This window comes from Cyanistes caeruleus, chromosome 17 (assembly GCF_971803275.1).
Source record: "Cyanistes caeruleus chromosome 17, bCyaCae1.hap1.1, whole genome shotgun sequence".
Classification (NCBI taxonomy): Eukaryota; Metazoa; Chordata; class Aves; order Passeriformes; family Paridae; genus Cyanistes; species Cyanistes caeruleus.
Window position 1 is genome coordinate 11,383,482 of NC_141717.1, and position 23,934 is coordinate 11,407,415.

Here is a 23,934-nt window from a genome sequence, read left to right on the forward strand (position 1 = left end):
GCCACCCTGGTACTTACTAAAATAACAATCCCGCCACACAAAGCCCTAGAAAACACTGAGGGTGGTCATTTATAAAGTGTTTGTAAAAGATTACTACAGCAGCTGTCCAACAGACGACACACTACAGTTAATCTTCTTTTAAAAATAATGTAATGAATTTGTTTACTTTTCTGTGAGCCATGAAGCTTTCAAATAAAGTGACTGTGGCACATCATTAGAGCCAGTCTGATAAAGAGGCCTCTGCTTCTTCATACGTACAGTAAATGCATATCTTGGTAATTTCCCTCCCCCCCCACATTCCTTGCATTATCAAAAAGCTTTTTATCCTTCTCCCTGGCTGCTCCATTAAAAACAAAACAAGTTGCTCCCTCCCTGTAGGTCACGTAAATACCGAGCCCTAACAACATTTGTTTCCAGCATGGATGGGCCCTGGGCTGTGTGACACAAGAGCACTGTTCTCCTGCAGGGCTGGCCCAGTGGGAAAGAGTTGGGATTTACAGCTGGAGGTGCCTTCATCATCCAGGGAAAATGGGAAACATCAGCTTCTGCCTGGGACTCCCAGCACAGGTACTGGCAGAGACCTCACAATGGCTCAGACATTCCAAATACACTTTTATCCATCCATGTCAACTTGGTTAATTTAGTAGGATGTGCCACACTCTGTCCTAGACTGGTTTTTAATTTGAAAACCTCAGGTTATACGTGCTTCAGAAAATACCTGCATTTGGCGGTATAGTCCCTACTGAAGCTGAGAGTGATTTTATCAGTGAGTGTAATTTTATCACTATTTATATTAAAAAAACACCCTTCCCCCAAACCTGGGAACTTGAAAGAAAACAGAACCAAACCTTCCACTGGAATTTAAATCCTAGCAGAATTTATTATTTATCCATCAATTGATGCGCCTCTCCTTTCCTTAAATCAACAGCCTGAGTTTTTAATTTCGTTTTTCCCCAAACCATTTAGTGTGACTGTTCATCTGGAAGATGTTTGTGACCCATTTGGATTAAGTGTTTTAGTGTTATGTCATTATTTAAACTAAAAAAAAAAAAAAAAATCCAACCAACAGGACTTCATTGTTTGGAGGTCATAAATATTCCAGGTTGTCTCCTTCTATATTTATAAAGTGACATCACAATTTGTAGGGCTACAATTTAGCCTTAACTACAACATTGTAAAGTCCCTATTTGAGCACGTGAGACACTTGTTTATTGACATGATAAATTTAAACCACATGCACACAGAAAAACAGAACACTTGCTTATTTGCAAAGCCTGCTGAGAGCTACCACACCACCTTGGGTTGTGGGCTCATTAGATCTCAACCTAAACAAGGTCAGGCCAGGTCAGCACACTTGAATGAATGACATTCAGAGGAGAGCCAGTGTTTTCTGTGATTAAGGAGGTGGGAGTCTTCCACTTGGAAACTTTCCAGAAGGCCTGAAAAGGTGCTAAAAGGGATATTGCCACTGGATGCCATTTTTTGAGTGAAAGGCAGACCCTCAAATCTTTCACACTTACGCTCATAAAAGCCCATGTCAGCTTTGCAGAGGAATGGAGATATGAGCTCAGGCACCCTCAAGCAAATTCCCAAAGTTTGTATCATACCATGTCCATCTGCAGGCAAAGTGCTGTGGGTGCCAGCACGCTGCCTTTCATCAATGCCAGTCTCCAACTTTCTGAACTGTGTGTAAATATAGCAATATGCTCGAAATAGTCCAAGACATCTGATTCAAAATAGCTGGAGGATTCAGCTATTTTCAGGATTCACTTTTAGATACCAAAGTTTTCCATCATTCTTTATAATCTGCAAATATTGCATAAATTTGAAACATTTTATGAATGATCTTTACAAGTGAGCTTACAATCATAAATGGAGAGCCAGCTCACACAGAAGAGAATTGTTTAGTGCTATAAGCAGCCCTGCTAAGCAATACAGAACAGAGAAATACAACTAGAAATGCAAGAGAAACCAGAAAAAAGATGTACAGGTTCTCTTGGAGATACCTGACCTTTTTTTTTTTTTGCTGCAGTGAGAATGTCAGAACCAAACAGGAGTCACAGAAGTTGTTTTTGTGGGCAGTTTTTATATCTGCATAAAAGCTTGTACTGCCAGGGGACTATGAGCTGTAATAGATGAGCAAGCAGCACCAAGATGGGAATAACAGCACTAATAACAGCACACTAATTGTGTTGTGCTTCCATAGAGCACTAAGTGCATTTTAAAATTCGTTTCCAGTCCTTGATGGCCTCACACTTAAGTAGAACTGAAGACACCTCCTAAAGACTTCTCTTCCTCCTCCTCACTCTCAAAATTCCCACATTTCCATCCCTGGTTGTCCATTGCCAGCACAGAATAATGTTGACACAGTCAGAAACTCTGAGGAATTGCCACAGTGAACAGAATACTCATCTATGAGATTTTGCCTTTGGGATTCGTCTCTGTAGGTCTGAACTTCCTGCCTGATCAGGGTTTTGGCTTTGCTGCCAAGCCTACAGAAGGAACCACAAACCAAGCCACAACACCAAATTCACTATTTATTAGAACCAATGAATTCAGCTCTTCCAAAACCAATAGACTTTTATTCTTTTCTCCCAGAGCAGAACCAGAAGTCTGTACAACAGCAAAGAAAGCAACAGCAGAAATTCAAAGGAATAAATAACAGTGACAAACACAAAAAGGGCGTCAAATTTTTGAACTCCAGAGAGTTCAGAATGGAGGGGAAATGGATTGTACGGCTTATTTCATAGTAGGAGCATTGTATCACCTTGTTTGTTCATGAAGCTCATGTTATTTCTTAACTTTTAACACAGAGAAATGTCAAAAGGGGCTTTGTTCACTGACCAAGTGCTACTGACACATCACGTAATGGCTTCTGCTTAGAGCAGCCTTTTGCCCCCCAAATGCCCCATGAACGTTATCAGCATGCAAAACGTCCTGTTTCTGCCTCACACAATACACATGAAGCCAGATAAATAACTGGCCATCTGCCAGCCTAAAAACAAAAAGCGGAATCTATAAACACAGATCAAAACCCACGGAGAAGAAAGGCTGGCAGACCCTTAGACACAAGGTTCATAAAAGAAAGACTGACAAATTATTTACTATCCAAGGCTGGCCAAAGAGCTGTGCTACAACTACGGCTAGAGATATTTGCATAAAACAGTTCAAGGCCATATTGAATTTAAATAATTATTTTCTATCATTTAGCATTCCATAAAAAGAAGCATGACCAGAGAGGGTATATGAAATTTCATTAACGTCCAGAAAGCACATTTTAAATGAAAAGCAAGATGTAGAAGTACTCTTTATACAATGTCTGTAGCGCTTACAGAGGAAGACCTTCTAGAATTTATACACTGCTCAAAGAAAAATATAAAATTTTTCATAAAACCTAGGTGTTTGTAGAATCTCAACTCCTCACAACAAAAACACAGGCAATAATTTATATTAAGATGATTAGGAAAGCTTTCTGTAGATTCAACCCAGGCAGGAAAGTCTCAAACAAGTTCTGCAGGAAACCAGATTTAAGTAAGAACAGCCTTTTTATCTTTCTGCTCCAGGAAAGGATCCTTTCTGTGGTTATGTAAAAGTTGGGGTTTTGTTTGTTTTGTTTTGTTTGTAAAAGCCTCCTTGTGTATACAGGTATAGTATCTCAGGAACACAAGCGATCAGGCAGCACCCTAAAATTGCAGATGTAATTTAGAATAGATGCACCCTGATGAGCTTGAAAGCTGGTTTAATTTACAACTGTGTGATCTTTGCATGTCTCAGATTTACAGCCAATTGTGAAGAGCACATAAAGAGTTATCATTAGCAACTGCTGAATAAGAAGAAATTGAACAATTTACTAAATTACATGAAAGCATTTACAGGCACACAGAATACACAACCTAAAGAACTGCAGCTTGTTGAATTCCACTTTATAGACTGCTACTCCTATAAAGTACATACTCCTGTGCTGCGGCAGATTAAGTTCTAAGGCATAAATTAGGATCATATTGTATTTCTCATTTTTCTCCACCAGTATCACAGCCCTGAGTACAACAGAAATTCTTGAGACACCACCACAACTGCAGACTCGGGGAATGCAGTTTTGCTTCATTTGTAACTACAGTGGGCCAGGAATTTTCATATATTTGTTGAAGAATTTTGCTTACTCCCCTACTCTTAATTAACCCATGTTAAGCCATCAGGAAAACATGGAACTGAAAAAAAAAAAAGAAAAAAAAAAGAAAAAATAAAAAAAGAAAAGAAAAAAAAGAACCCTCTCGGAAATCATTTGTATCCACATCCCTGTGGCTTACACACAGCTCTTTTAACCCCTCCCCAGAAACGCAGAGGAATTTTAATAGAAGGAGCACGAGACTGTCGCAGCACCCGGCGCTTTCATTGCCACCAAAGTCGTCCCCTTTAGTGGTGCTGACAATTTCTTCTGAGGCTTAAAAAGGCTTTGGGCTGTGAGAGGAGGTAGAAGCAGAGCAGAGGCTGTTTTGAAATCCTTGCTGGAGAATTAGAAAAAAAATAAATAAACCAACCCCAAACCACGAGCTCGATCTCCTCCAATGAAAGAGGTACCACAGGGTGTAGGCAGGTTGCCAGGCGAGCTCGGCAGCGTGACCGCACTGCATTGAGTTTCTTTAATGAAAGCCAGGAAAGAACACATTACACAGTGTTTCTTCTGAGAGCCAGCGAGCCTCCAGTGATTGAAATCAATAAAAACAGTCGGCAAGGGGCCCAGTGGGGGAAGAGAGAAATCTCCACTACAGCATTCAGTTTGCTTTCCACTTTCTCCCTCCCCCTCTGAAGTTAAGCTCCGAAGATCACCATGACAAGCTACTTCGCTTCCAGCGCTGGGAAGACGCTGGTGGGGATTTAAGGGAAGCGAGCGCTTTCCTTCGCCTCCCTGCCTGCCTTCGCTCTCCCCCCGGCACCAAGGAAATGAAAGGCTTGCTCGGAATTTGAATCCCGCCTGGAAAAACTTCATTGGACAAGTGCATCGTGCTTGCATTTCAGGAAAGGGATGGATTTTACGGTCAGAGAACTCTAAAAGGTGAGAGGGGGAAGAAAAGCGGGAATCTGACCCAGCGGAGCCCACGGACAGGGCAGGATGTCCCAGCCGGCGGAGGGGAGCTCTGGGGCCGCGGGCAGGACTGCGAGCCCGAGACCGTCCGCATCCTGAGGCAGCCGGGAAGGCGGAACACGGCAGGCCAGGTAAGCAGAACCGGCTCTGGACAACCCTCAGCCCCAAAGAGCAGAGCCCGAGCCCGAGCCCGAGCCCGGCTCTGGACAACCCTCAGCCCCAAAGAGCAGAGCCCGAGCCCGAGCCCGAGCCCGGCTCCGGACAACCCTCAGCCCCAAGGAGCAGAGCCCGAGCCTGGCTCCGGACAACCCTCAGCCCCAAAGGGCAGAGCCCGAGCCCGGCTCCGGACAACCCTCAGCCCCAAAGGGCAGAGCCCGAGCCCGGCTCTGGACAACCCTCAGCCCCAAAGGGCAGAGCCCGAGCCCGGCTCTGGACAACCCTCAGCCCCAAAGGGCAGAGCCCGAGCCTGGCTCCAGCCCGCACTGCCTGCCCCGCGGCCGCCCCAATTAACCTCGGCCGAATTAACGCTAAGCTTGTCCCGTCTGAGAGCCGTGTCAGGCCACTAATCCCCGCTGAACTATAGAGCGTGCACAAAAGGCCTTTGTTTAGGCGCTTTGTGTTGAATTTGCGAGCTGACAAGGTAGGACAGGGCCATTGCGTAAGGCCGGCCCCGCAGGAGCTGCGGCTGACAGCGCTCGCCTGCCATCGGACACAGCGCCACTAATGCATTTGGGATATGGGCCGAATTTATCTATTTTATTTATGTATTTTAATCACCATAGCAGCCACATACAGAACATACTTGCACCGAGTTCCATGTGCTGCTCTGCACCGCGACTGTCAGCGGCGTGCACGAACGGGGGCTAGGGCTGATTGTTTTGTCAAAAAGAACTTGGCGATTTAGTTGTTAAGGCAGCCGAGGGGGAACTCTGGCACAGTGTTTGGGAACGACCCACACAGGTTTATGCAGCACGTGGGTATTTGCCTTTACTCTAATGCAAACAGGCTTTATCCCCAATAAAAATGGGGAAGGCATAGATAACAGCTGTAGATCACAACATTCTTCTCAAGCTTTTGGCCAACTTCAGATGATTTATGTAGACCTCAGCGAGACGCAGAGAATGAAATCAAAGCCTGCCTTCTGTAAGGCAAGCAAAAATAATAGCTATATTATATATATTATATATATATAATATATATATAAATAGCTACATCTCTACTCCAGCAGAGGCAGGAATTCCCTGGGACAGATAATAAATAGGTGCCTGTGGAGCAAGAGCAACAATGCTTGTCCCCCTCATGCTGGTCATCACCAGATGTTGACAGCAAAACACATTCTCACTGCTGGAGAGGCCTGGGGAGGGACTGGATGCCTCCACCTCCACTTAAATGTTTCTGGAACCTCTTTATCCCCAGCCTGTAGGGTACAAAGTCTGCAGGTAGAGATAAGAGACTTGCAGCATCTCCAGCTCAGTACAGACAGACAGAATGCATGGATTTAGTACAGCAAGTGCAGATGTGCATCTGCAGGTGCAGCGTTCCTTGGAAAACACACACTTTTAAAGGGTCATTTTGGTATTTTCACATCACACAGAAATGACACACCCACTTAACGAATGACCCAGAGAACACCCCCATGACCAAAGGGCATAAGTTGAGGAATGAACTGTTCTAATAAAGCTATGAAAATAGCTGAGGCGGTATTTAAATAGTAAGAAGTTTCTGGACTAATTTATTAATCCAGCTTTGAACTTTTCACACAAATTTATAGCTGAAGTTATAATTAAAGAATAACCATTTACAATAAAACAGCAAATATATAATTCATAATAGAATAGGACCCTACATGAAGTTCTGGGCATACCCACAAACCATTTTGCAGAGTCAGTTCTCTGTTTTGCCTCCCCTGCACAGATCCTTTGCAGAAATGACAGCACCTTCATAGCTCAGGAATCACAGCAATCATTCCCACACCAATCAACAAGTCTGCTTTGCACTGCTCTTGGAGCTAAATTCATCCTTATGCAGAGGAACTCATTAAAGTCTTTATTTAACATTTCAGACAAGGAAAGCTTAGGTGGGACTTACACAACACATATCACTTATACTGACATTCTCGAGCTCAAGTGATATTCCTCCCCATTACTCCCTCAGCAAAAATATAAATATTATCTTTAAAATTTGGGACATTTTTTTCATAGGAATGCCTTTTCCAGAAGCCAAGTGGCATGAGTGACCAGTGTTAATGAAATATGTTCTTTCCAAACACACAACATAGAAAGAAATGCATCTTCTCCATCAGAAGTTGTGATCAAATACAGATATTCTAGCAGTCATACCAGGGTTTTTCAATCATGTCAATGCTATTAAAGCCAATTCTGTGCAGTGACTCTCCCTCTAGAAGATCTGGAAGAATCCCATGTTGCTCTGCTGAGTTGGATACAACAGAAAAGAACTGTAGAGAACCAGTATCTCACATTTCTACCAGTCTTGGAGGTCTCATATCATCAGGAGTGCTTTGTCCTGAACAATGAAACACATCTTCATCATAATAATAAGAGTTCCAAATAGTTCATGCCAATTATCCTTACAGCAATGCTTGTTGGTAAAAGAGCTATTTGAAAACAGTCCATAAGGTTTTGAATCTGTCAGAAAAGTAGGTAGAAGTATTTTAAAGTTGGAAGGACAAACACTTTGCTTTAATTTCCCCCATTTAAGTCTTTATGAAGGAAGAGATGTGAGATTATAAAAAACAAGTCAAATAGCCATTCAAGAAATGCTGAAATTCAACAATAAAGGTGCAAACACCAGAGTCTGTTGAACACCTGGACAGCCTGTGTTTGGTGAAACAATATTCATGCCTGCACTAGGGGAAAAAGAGTGTTGCCATCCCTTTCAAATGAACATAATCTGACACTTCTTGAGTATGGTAAAGCTTCAAGGTGTCTCCTTTCCTATTTATACCAGTGGTTCATGTTCACAGTGCTGGATTCACTCAGCTGAGTATATTTAGTTTGCTCAGTCTCAAATTGAGAGTTTCTCCGTAATGTACCCATTCTGACTTAAAAATGAAACATAATTAACATACAGCTGGAGAAGGTACATTTTTGCCATTTACAGGAAAGATCAGTGAAGCTGAATACCAAATATTAAGTAGAAAATAAGTAGTCATTGATCCGTAGGAAAGGTGGCTTTTCCTACAATTCAAACAGGAATCTTTATATTTGACTTAGGAAGACATTTTTGTTAAAAACAAGGTCAACAAAACCCATAATAAACTTCATACCTCCTGACCAACAAGCTGTCAGTGTTTCAGCTGCAGAGTTAACAGGATGTACAGCTACAGGGAATGAATGTCCTGAGACATACACACTACTCTCAAACCCTCCATATTCTCACAGACTTAGAAGAACATTTTTCCCTTAACTTCTTAATAAAACCAGCATCATTTTTAGCCAGTTATACCAAGATATTCTTCAAAACCTAGCTAATTATTCCATAATGGAATATCCATCCATACCTCCATTTATATCCACTCAGCTGCACACGTAGGCAGGAACACGCAACTTTCAATTTGTGATGAACAAGACCCAAGAGAAGACACTCAAGAAAATGGAGTGGGCAGGATTCACTTCTTTAGCAGAATGAACATTTCATGATTCAGTCACCCTAAAATAGACAGCCACAGCAGCACTGGGGACATGAGCAGCCTCTGAACTGTCCTGCACCTTCATCCTGAGCATAAGGGTATCAACAACCTCAGCATGTGTCTTGCCCCTTGGTTTGCTTTCCAATGGGATAAATGGTTTGGAGACAGAGAACTGGACCCTCTGTTTGGCTGTGAAAAGAGAGACACCTCTAAATAAAATAAGGAAGAAATGTGATGGGCATTACTGATTTTTGCATTTGACTTTCTGCCTAGTGATAACCAGAGATGAATGAATGAGATTGTGACAATTAATTTGTGTGAAATGATCTTTCTTCTAAATATATATAATTTTCACTAAGAGGCCTCTGAACACCTGTATGAAGAATTTGAAAATGTTTAGAGCAAAAAGTACTATAAAGCTGGACTGAAAAACTGTATTTCAGGCAAGTTGAGTTGCCACTGAACATCATAAGAAATTCTTTCTCAATAAGAGTGGTGAAGGAGGAATGTTTCTAAGGGCTGACATGCATCACACAATCTAACTCTCCTTCAGGTCTGCATGCTGCTCTTCAATTCCCCATAAGCAAGTGGTACTTACATGACTGGCAGGGGGAAAGAATTTGAATTTGTAAGTTTGAAATTGTCTCCTGAAAGTTCCTTAAGAAAATTCCATCCATCATTTTCAAAGTCTCTGAAAATAAAGTGCAACTCATTCTAAAATCCTATTTATTTAGCAGCACTCCACATACTTTCTGTTCTTGTGAGCTCTCTGGTAACTATACATCTATGATACCAACTTTTAAGCTCTCAAATTTATCACACAGCTGAAAATACTGAAATGACATCTGGTTTTTATAGCATCAGGTGTGCCTTCATTATGTGTTTGTGAGGCAGAGCAGAAAATTGAAAAACAATTATGATTTAAGAAGCTAAATTAAAACCTGTTGACTGTTTAGTGAAAATGCTCCATAAAACCTGTTTGTATTTCAGCAGACCACACTGAAAAGTATCATTGTGAAAGCAGCACAAAACAAGGTGCTGGTAGTGTTTGCTTCATTTTGGAATTAAGCATCTAGCAAGTTACCCTAAAATAAAATTGTATTAATTTACATTTCAATAATAAGTAGCTTAAGTATATTTGTAAAATGAGTACTAAAATTTACATGGACAGAATTTACAACTCATGATAAGTTTTAAAGCCAGGCTTTACATGCTGAACTTACATTGTCCATCTTTGATAAACCAAGTATAAATACAACAGGAAATAACATCTGCCCACGTAATTTTAAAGTTAAATACAAAAGAGAGTGGATAACCACAGATGGAATAATATGTGAAATACAAGAAAGCCTGCGCCCACCAACGGAGGGATTAACTTTATCACATACCTGTTCTGTTATCATGTAATTTTACAGGGATCAAAAGAAAGTTTTAAGATAGGAACAAGGAACTTCTTCATGGCACCCAGGGCAGCACAGGACTGGAGATGGTCATTAGAAAACGCAGATGGTCAAAGGTAAATGTTTGAGCTGTTACTGAACCGAGAGTCAACATTTCCATAGTGCATAGGGATAATGGCTACAGTGGGATTAGACTGCAGAGCTTTGAAAGTGAAGTAGTTTATGGCTGGCAGAAAAAAAGGAGAGCAAAGGAAGAGTGAGATTAACAGCAAATGGAAGGTCCATCTCAAGGGAAATCCTGATCTTCAAAACAAAATTTTAAAAAAATTAACTAGTCTGGAAAAAAGCCAAGATGTCGGAATTCACTGCCGAATGGCAACAGAAAAGCTTCATATTTCTTTTTGTAATTGCAAGCAACAAAATGTACTTTGAAACAGAAAAAGTAAAGTACAATCAGAATGAAAATATTCTACCTTTATGAGAGACATTCCATTATTGTGAATGGGAAATGAGCAAGAAGATATGATACTTCTCTGTTGAAGATTGAAGTAAAAGTCAGTATGTTTCCTAAAACATGTTAAGTAAAATTGCAGTCTCCAAAGGGAAAAAAAAACAACCCAAAACCCCCCAAAAAATCTAGTTTCACAAAGAAATTTCCTCATATTTTCTTTTCTTTTTAAAAATTTTCTTTAAAAATTAATACTCTGCCTTGCAATACTGGGAACTAAAATTGTACTGGAAGGTCATAAGGTGGAAAATGGAGATAAGATCTCCTGCAAGGGATGCAGGAAGCATGGTTACTGAAATTTGAAGTCAAGGACAACAGGGGACACTGGAAAAGTTAGGGAAGCCAGGAAAATCAGAACCTGTTTTTCTATTAAGATAGCAAAGACAAAACATAGAGCTTCCTGCACAGATTCTTCCAGATTCCCTGAGTGAACTCTTCAGTTATTTAAAGCTTTCCTAAAATCTGTCATTGAACCTTAAAGACTTTTGACTCCAAAAATCCCAAAGCAGTTTTGAAGTACTGGCTTATCTCCCACTGCACATGACCAAGCAAGCATCCAGGAACAATAAGAAGTGCAAATTCATAGTAAATTCCAATTTTTAAGTTACAGAAAGTTATCACAGCCACATTTATATAATTAAAGTATTTGATGACTTAAATCTGTCATATCTTATGAACAATAGAAATAGAAAATCTGAAATAAATATATGAAACACATGAAACAGGGCCAGCAGCAAGGCCAGGAGAGATTGAGGTTGTGCAGAATGATGATAGACTTGGGCCTTACAGCTTCCACACAATGTAAAACTGAGTTTAGCTACCAAAGGAATTCTGCAGGAGAGAAACAAGTGAGCAAAGCTCCAAGTAGTAGGTAATACAAGTTTGCATAACATTTTTCAGCTCCTAACTTGTCATTATTTTAGGGTATCTGAGAGTTTAGGAAAGGTACCATAGCATGGTTTAACTACTGTAATTAATGTCATTAACAGTTCTGGTCTATGCTTTCTAATGTTTAGGTGCATGATTCGATTCTAGTTGTAGTCAGGGTTTCTAAATTTCAAGTGTTTTTAGGCATCAGCAGAACATTCTATTACTGCATTGCTGGGCTAGGTTTGGCCAAGGGTGAGATGTTGTGGTTAGCAATATCTGATGACTGATCTGAGATGTAATTTCATAATTAGTTCCAGGATTTCTGCTGCTCTAAATTAGTGGGAATTATTCAAATAACCAGAAAAAGAACAGTGATGTATAATGAAAATTCAAACAGCACACAAAATGGAGAGAAATGCATAAATTCTGCATACAGGAGGCCCTCTCTGGCAAAATATATAGAATGTTCTTAAGTTGACAGTTTTATAACTCTAAATGGTTTCGCAAATGAAATCCAAACAAAAGAGCAGAGATGTACTCTAAATCACTCAGCAATTGCTGGTTAGAAAAACCAGCAACCACTAACTCCTGCAAACAAAAACAGTTGCCTTAGGAAAGCTTAATGAATGGGAAAGATGTCAGTTTTTGTTGTTCTTCTTTCAGCTTTATTTTTCTATATTCCTGAATCTATACACATAATGATTCAGTTCACCCTGACAAATACTGTATAACTGACTATCAATCACAGCAACTTTTTATATGTTGAGAGCAGTCAGATACCAAGTGATAAAGCGAGTTCAGGCAGAGGGCATATGTTAAGCAGCTGTGAGTCCTTTACTCTGTCTGTAACCTAAAAGCTTAATGTCATTACACAGAGCTCTGATTTCTTCCTTGCCTGCCTTACACTAGAATACCCACATTATATGGAATAGAGATTATTAACTTAATGGAAGAAATACAGCCACATAGTGACTGCAGTGGGACAAACGATGTGCTTATAGGTTAGATGGAGCATATTCTGCTTACAGTGAAAGATTACACAACCAAATGCTTCTGATTAGGTTCTAAAGAAAGCTTTACACATGTGAATGAAAATCTCAGGTAATAGTTTTAGCAACAATTTAAATGTACATCAGTCAGTATCGCTGCTGAAAGACACTCTCCATCTTTTCCCACTTCTCCCTTGGCACAGGTGTTTGCACAGTTTCGTAAACCCATCTGGGTGAAAATTATCTCTTTGTCCCCTCACAAAGATTAATAGCAAATCAGTTTGTTAATTTGATTCACTGTGAACACTTCTGCCAGCAAAAGGAGGAGGTGATAGAAAGGTGGAAGCAAGTGGATTTGCAGCTTGTGGGATCCCATTTTTTGCACCGTCTGGCTGAAGACACCATTCCTTAAAATAAACATAAGTGTAAAATACGTAATGTTGCTATGTATATCCTACCTTTTACATACCAGGGTGATGAATTGCAGCTTGTCAGCTCTCAAATTACCACAGATCATTTGGTATTTGTTGCTTTTTAGCAGAATCATGCATTGCTGTATTGGGCTTTCAGTTATTTCCCTCTAATTTCAAAATGACGGTAGATGTCTAGGAAAGGCAGAAAGCGTAATTTTTACTTCCAAGGGCCTGAACTCAGGTGTTTCATATTATTGAATATATATATATATTTTATATATATATATAATTTTGATTTCTTACACATGCAAGCAAGTAAATTTTAAAAATGGCAATAGATAACCAGTATAGATTAATAGATGTCGTACAGTGTACAGGACTCACATTTCCCCAGGGCTGAGAATATCTGTATAAAAGGGAAGCTCCCCTGTGTTCTTCATCCTCTCAGGTGAGCTGCTAGCTCAATCAGTGTCTCCTCTGGCTGATGTTCTCTGGCTGATGGGGCTGTGAGTCCCTGACCTACAGTGTTTCTGTCCAGCACAGACACTGATTTCCTGCCCATCAGAAACTCTGAGCACTTCCAGGGAGAACAAACAGCTTCCACTGGAGCTGGGCAGGTTTTGTAGCCATTTCAAGGTACAACTCCAGTGAGAAGATGGTGGTTTGCTTCCTGCAGTACTGAATGAGCAGGAAAATCTTCTCTCAGTACCTACCCACCAGTGCTTAATAAATACATCAGAAACAAGTCTTCTGTGGCAAAAATTCATGGGTTTGCTTGCTCATTCTGGAGTGGGTAATGGTAGCAGTCAATTATTGAACTGCTTCAGCAGTTTAACAGATGGTGACTGAGTTCAAAATGAAATTTCACTTGTATCATTTAGCTAATTAAACAAATAAATGCTGCCATCTAATAATAACTCATACCCATAACTTCATTAAGATATCTAATACAATAAAGAAAATAGGTTATCTTCATATACTGTACAAATAAAAACAAATTGCAAGACGTGATCAAGGCAGTTAAAGAAGAGCGAGTGTTGCCATCCTCTGTGCTTCTCTTTGCATTTCTTTTCTGACTTGCATCACTACATTCAGTTCAGCAATGACTCAAAGCAAATGGCGTGCTAGGAATTAAGCTCTAGCAACCTTTAAAAAAGCTTCACAATTCTGTAAACAGAACATCCGATAATCACCAAAGTCTGTAAGCTCACACACTGTGACAGGAGACACTACCAACAGAATGGAACAGAGCAATTGGAAGAATCAACTGAGATTTTAAAATCTTACTACCAAAACTTTAATCTGGTCTATTTAAAACTCTTTGTCATAGGTAGCATGCAAAAATGTCTTTGCCATGCCTATGTGTGTCTGAGTCCGCTCCTGTTATTAGGTAATTAGTAGAAAACCTTACCTAACAGTGTGAAAAAGGAGTTCACAGCTTCTACTTCCAGAGCAGAAAGAAGAATGGTATCTAATACAAGTGATTCAAACACTGCCATGATCTTAAACTACAGCCATTGAGTTAGAAGTTAATCAGACATCTAAATTGAGAATTTCCACCTGGGAACCATGTTTATTTAGTGTCAGGACAGACTGTTCTGCTTTCTGAAACTGCACACATAGAAATGTGTTTATCTCAAATTCAAACTAATGTTTATCTCAAAATCAAACTAATGTTCAACTATCAAGTTACACTTCTGCCCAATATATATATATATATATGTGTGTGTGTGTGTGTGTGTGTGTATGCACTTCAGCCAGTCAGTGTATCTACAGAAGTAGGGACTTAAATTTGACACACTGGTGTGACTTTCTCTTAAGTAAAAGGGTAAAATGAGTGTGAAATTCCACAGCTTAGTTGTTTCATGAAGAAGGAAAAAAAAAAATAAATGTTTGTCTGACTTATTTTCATGGAAAGGGTCTTTTATTTTGACCACAGTACTTAGGGTCATCAGTGCAGAAGCAGTGACACAGAGAAGTGTTCAGGTACAAAATGTCTAATTCTTTAAATATTTGGTTAATTTGTTTTCTAAACCTAAAGCAATATTTGATCGGTTGAACAAATACTTGAAATGCATTTGGCTAGTTACCTATTTAGAAAGAGAACAAATTTATTTAAAACAGTTTCTTTTACCCTTTGGTCACCACAGCACAAAAGTCAGATTGAGCTCACAGGATTTTAGGGTTTTTTCATTTTTATTTTTAACCTGGTCTCAGATTAGACCTCCTAAAAGATTACTGCTGTCAGGACACCAGTGATAATGGGAAATGTTTAAGGAATAGGAGTGCTTTAACAGGAAAAGATATACATGCTGTAGGAACTGATACGGAAAAACACTCTTCCTTTAGCACTTAAGTAAGCAGAGCTGGTTTAGGATGTCTGTCTCATTTAGGTAAAAGGAACACACATTTGACAGCAGGAGCACACATATTAAAATCTATGCAAAATTTCTGACTAACTACAAAAGACAAAGTCTAAAGAAGTGAAAAGTGCAGTCATATCAAGGTTTGTTTTCAGTTTAAAACTGGCACATGATCAAAAGACTTGAGACACAGTTGTTGCTTGCAAATGGATAATTAGCCTGAAACACCTCCTAAGCTGTTCAGCCAATAAATTTACTAGAAAAAAAAAAGCAGAAAAATATCTAATACACTTCCTCTTACAAGCAGCTGTCAAGAGTTTTTAAAGCATTTTTATCTATTCAAAGAGTAGATCTACTGCCACACTGCCTGTATATCTTTCCTTTTTAAATAAAAAATGACTTTAAATACATATTGGGAAGTGTCAGAAACATAACCCATATAATAGAGCACACACATCTCTAAAGGCTTCTGAAATCCTTCAGCCCTAGTAAAAGCTTTGTATCTTTCATTGCTTTCCTTTTAGCTTCTTAGATTAAGGTCTGTATTTGGATTTCAGTCAAATTAGGCTTAATGTTCCTGGTACTGTCACAAATTCAAGTATTTATAATTTTCCTAATTCTGTCTCGAAACTTTTAAATCATCTGTCTGCCTTGCAAAGTTACGTGGTTGCAGTAGGACACCAACTGCAGCTTCTCTGAAATTCTTCTGAAGTTGCACTGAGGGAGATGCCATTTGTGAATTCTGCTTTAGCATATGTTCAGTATATAAAGTTATTTAAGTGCTGTACAGTAAATAACACAGCAACAGAAGCTTTCAACACATTTGGAAATAAAGTCATAAAAACAGTCTTGTTTTGGCCAAAGCGCAAAAATTTATTCACAACAAATGTTGCAAATAGGAAGCCACAGAACCCACTACAAAGACAGACAATTCTGTACCATTTTTGTGGCTCTTTCTCCAGAGTGATAATCAGAATTTTAAAAACTAGGCCATATAATACCTGACCTGTTTGGTTATCAGGGTCTTTTGTAGCTGTATCCCCATGGCACGGGCTCAGCTGTAGGTGACAGCCAGCAGCATGAGGAATAATCCACAGCAGCATCTCTGTGCCTTCACTTACACAGAACCCAGGGTACAAAGGCCTCCACAGCAAATGGAGAGGAAAATGGATTTATAGTACCAGTACAGGCAATACATTTTAAAGATCTGGAGTGACTCCACAGTAATTAAGAACTCCTTGGGATAATCATTCACAGAGTATCTGGCTTGTGGTGACTCCCAGGCAGGGATCCTGCAGAAGTGAGTAATTAGAACCTATTAGAATAAGATTAAGATGTCCTTGCCTGAACAAACATTGGATATAGCATCATCCTTCAGGAAGGATGATGGCTGAAGGTGTTAGCTGCACTCCCACCAGTTCTTCTGGAAACTCTTAGGTGGAGACAACTCTGACAAAGCTGCAGAGTTCATTCATTGCTCGTGGGGACACTCTGGGTACACATGTGTGTCCACTTGCTTCTGCAGTTGCTTATGTAAGGACCACATTGAGCAGGGCAGGTACCACCTTGGGTGGGAAGGTCTCCAGGGTTAGTGACAGGAACCCTGCTCCTGGCACAGGATGGAGCTCTTTGCTTGCCCCTGTCACTACAAGCAATACTGGTTGGTTTTGGAGCATGGGGTGTCACCAACTGCCTGGTTTGATGCCAGAATTTTGTATGATGCCTGGATCATTTGAGAAGCTTCCAGTATAAGATGCCAGCTGGATCACTGGCTTAGGCTTTGTATTTTGGTCTACTGAAGAAAGCGATCTTCAGTCATATTCCCTTCTCCTCAGCCTTTGAATGAAGTGATTTGGGGAGGGGGGAGGACTAAAAATACACAGAAAACTCATCATGATAGTTCAGTTGTGAATGCTAATAGAGCTCACATGGCTGACATGAAATCCCTCACAGTTGTGAGTAATTAAAAACTGTAACTCAACAAATAAAAAGTGTTTGTAGGCAAAACCACAACTGGATCCTCCCTTGCAGCTAAACTGTCTGGACTTCTATATTTGCTCATATTATATCTGAAGGCATCTCAGTTCAAATGGTTTCCTGATCAAAGATAACATATGGCACCAGAAAGAAATGAGTCTCTCCAGAGCCGACTCACTGCACCTTCAGCACTGAATCACAACAGAACCTTTATGCTGGAATGCTACTGAAATGCCAAGTCTAATGTAGATACCAACTAAACTTACTGTGCTGTGCCCAGAAACTGCAAGAAATCAAACAAAAGAATTCATAAGCTCTACAGAGAAGATCTGTGAAGGGTACATTACCCTGGGAACAGTAGTACCGAATTCTGTTCCAGTCTGGGAGTTCAGAAAAGAAACATTAGCATTTTTCTACTTTAAGAAACAAGGGGGAAACAAAAATCTTTGAGTACAACTCTCTTTCTCAGCATAAGATGCATTATACCAAATCAACTCAAACCTGCATGTTTCTGGCTACTGAAAGACTTGCGGGCTAATATAGGGGGAAAAATCACTAAAGAAGTCTGAGTTCATCCACACTGTTCTTACAATATGGATGACACAATGGAATAATTTTAATTTCTTCATTTGGAATGGTATCTGTCATATAGCTTATTCTTTCTGCCCTGATTTGCAGTATAACCCCCACAAATTATAAAAATACATTTATATTTTAGCCTTTTTGGATTTGTTCTATTTTTGGTTACTTTTTCAGGCCTTAAATCCTAAGAATGACTGAAAGAAGAAAATACCCTCTTATTTATTGATGCAAAAAGAACATATAGCATTCAATTTTTTTAGCTGCAAAATCAAATGCCCCCAATGGAACATAAAAAGGACTCAACATTAGACATACATTTCAAACACAAGTGACTAAAGAAAAAAGGAAAGAAATCTCATCTAAAATAAACCTACTTGCATAACAGCCTGTGCACAACCCCTTGAGATTTTAGAGTGGGATAAATATGTTTCAGACTGTGCCACTAATGTGACTTTTTAATGGTGTGAGAACAATAAACAAAACTTCTTAGAGATAGATAATAAATGATAAAAGTCTGCTATACAATGTAAAGGCCCAAAGAAACAAATATCCATTGATCCTTTTCTTCCAAGAGTGGACATCTCACCAAACCTGGTGATGGATGCAAGAGAATCGAGAATGTTGGCACTTTTTCTGGACAGTGAAGGAAAACCACAGAAACCAGAAGGAGAAGTAGCCAAGTTGAGCCACCACATTTGGCATATATTTATATCCTATAAATACACAGGCAACATCTAAACAAGGATACAGTTGTCATTTCCTTTGTAAGAAAATTATTAGTTGTACTGTGCTAATAACACACTCTGAAGTAGCAAGGAATCAGAATCGATTTTCATGAAATAATACCAGAATGCGACTCCACACTTCAGCAATAATATTTTCTGCTGTAAATGTGCAACAAAGATGTGTGCAGCCCAAGGAAAGGGAAATGCAGATCCAGGGAATTACGCAGCATCTGGTCCAATTCAGTTACCAGCGAGGGCAGGGGAGGAGGACACGGGAGGACACGTTCTGAGCTACGATGGCTTATGCTGATAAGGGAATTGGCTGGAACTACTCCTTGGATGAGCTCATTTCATACTGTGAGCATGATACTATCACAGGAGTGCTTAAAATGAAAGCCAACACAGAGATTCCCGTTATTTTGCTTGACTTGGGGGAAAAAAAAAAAAATCATTTACACTGAAAGCTTTGTCTTCATTCGTATCACAAAGTGTGAGTTACACAATATGTCATCACAGGAATTGCACATCCTAAGAAAAAAAAAATCTTGATTTCATTTAATTTAAAACAAGACAGAACTGGGTCAATTTGATATACCATCATGACTGCTTTGTTTATCAACAAAGACCATGTACTATTGCCTATAACTCAATTTTAGGAGTATATTATCTAGCAGTTTTATAATCAAGATTGTTTTTATTGCTGGAAATTATATAAGCTTAGACAAGGATAACATTCAGCATTATCAACTGGGAGGCACCAGAGTTATGATTTCTAGGCACAAGTTGTAATTGGATTGGAAGGCAAAGTTCAAGAAAACAGTAATACTCTTGTGTATTAACAGAAGGCCTGTTCTGCTATGTAGTGCACTACCCAAGGCCATTTCCTTCCTTAATATTAAAATTCTAATCAGCCTTCATTTCATCTGCAGAAATTTATGGCCAAGTCCAAGTTCTGTGTATAGATTTAGAAACAAGCAGACCTGGAATATGAGAACCCAGCATGTTATAAATTCTCAATTCAACTATAAAAACCTGTACATGTAGAGGGGGAGAGTGTTGAAAACACACTGAGTTCCCCACTGTGCCACACAGTGAATTATTGCTATGAACCCTGCAAATGTCTGAGTCTCTAAATACATGTGTATTAATTCCAGATTTGATATTAAGATCCTAGATATCAAACTCTGAGGAAACTGGACTCACTGCAGAAGAAATGAAAATGGAGAACTATAACCACAAGAAGAAATTCTTCACAAATTTGCCTTCAGTAGTGCTTTCCAAACTGTGGGGCACTCGCTGCAAGCAATGTGTCTGTTTATTCTAAGTGGCTTGTAAGAGCTGCCAGAAAACCTGAGCATGTTCTCCTAAGCACTGCTGCCATTTAAGTCGGTGCCTTTGGCAGGATCTGGGTTTGAGGACTTCCAGAATACTGGAAAGTAAGCTGCTGCTTCTAAACAGAGAAAATAGTTAGCTCATTCAAAACCTTAGCTGTTGGGGTTTTTTTTGCTCCCAAGGAGACACCTCTGACTTGAGTATCATATCTCAAAATTAAGCCAACAGCAAAGAAAAGGAAAAGGAAGTCTGGGAAACGGAACAAAAGAATGTTTACTCTGCAAGGTAAATCAGGGAAATGGCTAGAAGGGCAGAATTACAAATCTAAATGCTTGAGTCTCCAAACAAAACATTAAAACATCAAGCTCACTCTTCAAAGAGCAGCCACAACCCTGAAGATCACAAGTGTGAGGGTATGTGTCATCTTCATGCCTCGACATAGCTCAAGAGTAGGTATTTATATCAAAACAAATGGGTGGGCCACTGAGAACTGTGATGTGGCAAATCAACCACACCACTTCCTCCTTGTTGCAAAATCCCATTCTTCTTTTCTGTCTCAACAACATGTTCAAGCCACCTCCAGCTTCTCCCTGCTCGAGCCCTACAGCACTCACCATCCTCTCCTCAAACTCCCTTCCGAGGTAGAAGGTGCAAACCTTCAAATCAGTAACCTCTGGTACTGACAGCACACTTGAAGGCAGATTTATGTGCCAGCAGCAGGTTCCAGAGAGTGCTCTTCAGCCATCAGCTCTGCAACTCTGACAGAGAGATGTGTGAAATGTCAGCTCTGTGTGTGTGTGTGTGAATATAAATGAAGTCAGGTCAGACTACAAGGCTGGGACATTGCACAGTCTAATATGGGATGGGTTAAATCTTAGGGTGCATAAATAATTTTCAGTGACCATGTCAAAAAAAAAGAAGGGATGGTGAAGTGCAGGAAACTGCTTCAGCTGGTCATGGAACCACTGCTGAGGAATTCAGCCAAGTCCCTGGGCCGTAGCACTGCCTCCAGACACCAACACCAGCTTTTAAATCCAGAATGGCTCCACTGCCTTACACTAAACTCAGAACCAATTTGTTGCAATATCCTGGGAGGGAGAGGAAATAGGAGGAGGAAAAGAAACCTCACTCAGTCCACGCAGTTTGGCAGTAAGTAGATTTGCCGAAAATCCATCAAGTAAAATTGCATGTTAATTGTAAGGTAATTTTCAGTATTTGAATACAATTTCCTCTGCACTTTTCCACTCCATAAGCCACACCTGACAATTAGAAGTAACTCTGTGGGTGCCCTCCCACTGATCCACCTGCACGTTATCGACACACAAATGCTGATTTGTCAAACTCAGCATCCTGCAGATGCTGTTCCAGCAGGTGCTGCTTCTATTTCAGACTGCACAAGCAGTTCACTGACTGGCCAACAGCACCAAACTACATTTGGGAAAACATCCCAGCTCTCAAACTTGCTGTTTAGTCTCTCTGAGCATCTATGAATAATTAAATAAGAAAATATACAAAATACCACTGCAAACAAGCAGAGTAGAAAGTGGAAGTTACGAATATAATTAGATTATGACATTTATAAACTTAATCATAAAAAAAAAATTCTACAAATTAGAGCCTGTAAATGAATCTTCATTTATATAACAAGCAGTAAGAAAAATCTCACAGGACATATTAGCAATTGAGACTGACCTTCAGAGATTGGGTGCACAGGCAGACCCTTTTGGGTGATCTTTCACATCTGCTGTGTCTCAATCTCTTCAATAAAAGAGTGGGTTTGCAAATGCTGGGGAAAGTTTGGGGGATTTTTTTGAATTTAACAGACTACAGCCATGACAAAGACTGTATCCTTTTTTTCTTTTTTTTTTTTCCTTTCTTATTTTACACATCTAAAGCACACAATCAAGTATCTTTAGAAAGGATGTGGCAAAGCTTTTATTCTGCCTCCTTACTCTAGATGAGTTACTCTTAAAAAATAATTTACGAAACAACAGAAAATCCTGCTCAATTGATAAGCACATAAACTCCACCAGAAGACAAAATGCCAGAAATAACAAGGAATTATGGGGTGCTGACACACCCTGTACATGTGAACCTAGAACTGAAAAGTTTAGTCTCATTTTAAAATGGACTAAATTAAGATTGCTCTAATGCAACAAGTTACAAATAAAGACGCTGAACTCTGACATTAATATTTACTATTGTGGAGAGCAGACATATGGTAGTTAAGGCAGCATCTGCCACTTGGAAACCAGCTGAGAGACTTCAAACCTGGCACTTGAGCAAATCTGTGTGTACTATAATCTAACATAAAAATATTAATTGAGAAGCATATCAAGTTAGGCTTGTCAGCCTTAATATTTTCTGGTGATTTGAATGGGGCCAGAGAATAAGATAAGTATCTTTACAAATCCAGTTGGCTTTACTTCAAATGCAAAAGCTTGTTTCTAAGCTGCACAAGAGCAGGAGCCCTGTAAAATCAAATTTTGAATGCAAAGCCAACCCAGTTCTGCTCATCATCTTGTACTCTGAATCCTGTCTGCAGCAACAGTTTTTGGTGATCTCACTGTACTTCCCTGAACTACTGTACAACATACAATTATTTTTGTAAGAATTTGGTTGGGTTTTTTTTGCATCAGAGCTACACTCATCTCAGGGACAATCTCTAATTTTTGCATTTAAAGTTTACATTAATGAAATACTTTCATTTGCACTGATAAACTAAAGATTACTGGAGCTTTCTTTGCAGCTTTTAGGGAGTTTTTTAATCAAGCTGGTCAGTATTCCCCATTTACCAGTGCAGATCAGCTTAATTTGTTTAGCAACTAAAACTTGGAGCGAACAACGGTATTTTCAAAACAAATACATCAAGTTAAATTAAGCTAGGGCAGTTGTGGTTCATCTGAATCATATGGCTCCAGATTTCAAATCTAAGCTAAGGAAATAGAGGTTATGACATCCTGCAGCTGCGACAAGTCGTGTTCATAAAGCAACATTAAATCAAGACCACTTGGCCAGTTCAGGCAGTTGCTTGTGTGGAAGTGAAAGATCCCATGAGAGAATTAAAAAAAGAAAGGTTCTGGTGTCCCAGCCAAACCCCCCTTCCTTCATTCAATGCTACCAGGGACTAAGTTTCTTCAGAGCAAATGACTGTTGCCAAGTAATTGCTACTGATTCATTTACATCCAATAACAGGGAACTGGAATCAAACACTTGGCAAAACACAGGGGTGAGTAAATTACAAATGGCTGTCCCATGCTACACAAATGCCAAGTGCCTGTGCCTGCCCCTCTGTGCTCTGGTTTTCAGAAGGATCCTTTGGGTGATTTGATTCACCACATCTGATGCTCACATAAGCACAGGGACACATCAGTGGCAGAGAGAAGTAGCTGGAGCTTCATCAAGGCAGTGGTGTGGGTGCTGCAAGTTAGGGGCACATCACTACACAGATAAAAGCTTTTATTCAACAGAGAGTCTCAGGAAGGAAGAAAGGATTGGGACTGGAAGTGTTATTTTCCAGTCTCTTGTTTTGTAGCATCCATCCCTGGAAGTAAGGCCAGGTGTGATGGAGCTCTGAGCAGCCTGGTCTGGTGTGTCCACAGCAGTGGGGCTGAAGTGGATGATCTTTAAGTTCTCTTAAAACCCAGGCAGCTCTGGGATTCTATGATTTTAAGATTTATTTATTGATACAATAAGGACTGAAAAAATACCTGAGACTCGGTATTTTCCGTTAGAGCAGATGGGAAAAAGTCTTTTCTGTAATTTTGTGAGGGAGTACTGGTGGCTGAAACAGAGGGACCATTCACTGCTCCCCTAAGTACCAGGAAAAAAGGTGCCTGTAGCTTTTCACTTTTTTTCTTCCTTTTTTTTTAATTTTTTTTTTTAAGCAGAGGGGAAGCACTAAACAGTAGTACTGATTGAGGGGCTTCCATGACACTATCTGGATGCCAGTGTCATGCTGTGTAAACATGTGGATCCATTAGACAACTGTTGGAAGCAGTGAATTCCAAATTTGATCTAGTGATAGGACTCCTGCTGTTTGG

The 23,934-nt window shown here is 39.8% G+C and overlaps 2 protein-coding genes across 5 annotated transcripts in view; one reads left to right on the forward strand and one right to left on the reverse strand.

Annotated features, from left to right (window-relative positions):
- The window catches only part of CHLSN (cholesin), a 120,655-nt gene that overhangs the window by 26,862 nt on the left and 69,859 nt on the right, over positions 1–23,934 (reverse strand). The window lies entirely within an intron of this gene.
- The window catches only part of GPR146 (G protein-coupled receptor 146), a 51,909-nt gene continuing 32,556 nt past the window's right edge, over positions 4,582–23,934 (forward strand). The window contains exons 1-2 of one of the 3 annotated variants that reach the window (XM_086853842.1): positions 4,623–5,214; positions 10,148–10,248. The gene's annotated coding sequence lies outside the window, so the exon portion shown is untranslated. Of the gene's footprint in view, positions 5,215–10,147; positions 10,249–23,934 lie in introns of all 3 variants that reach the window. The other 2 variants (XM_023936786.2, XR_015277215.1) reach the window with 2 other exon arrangements.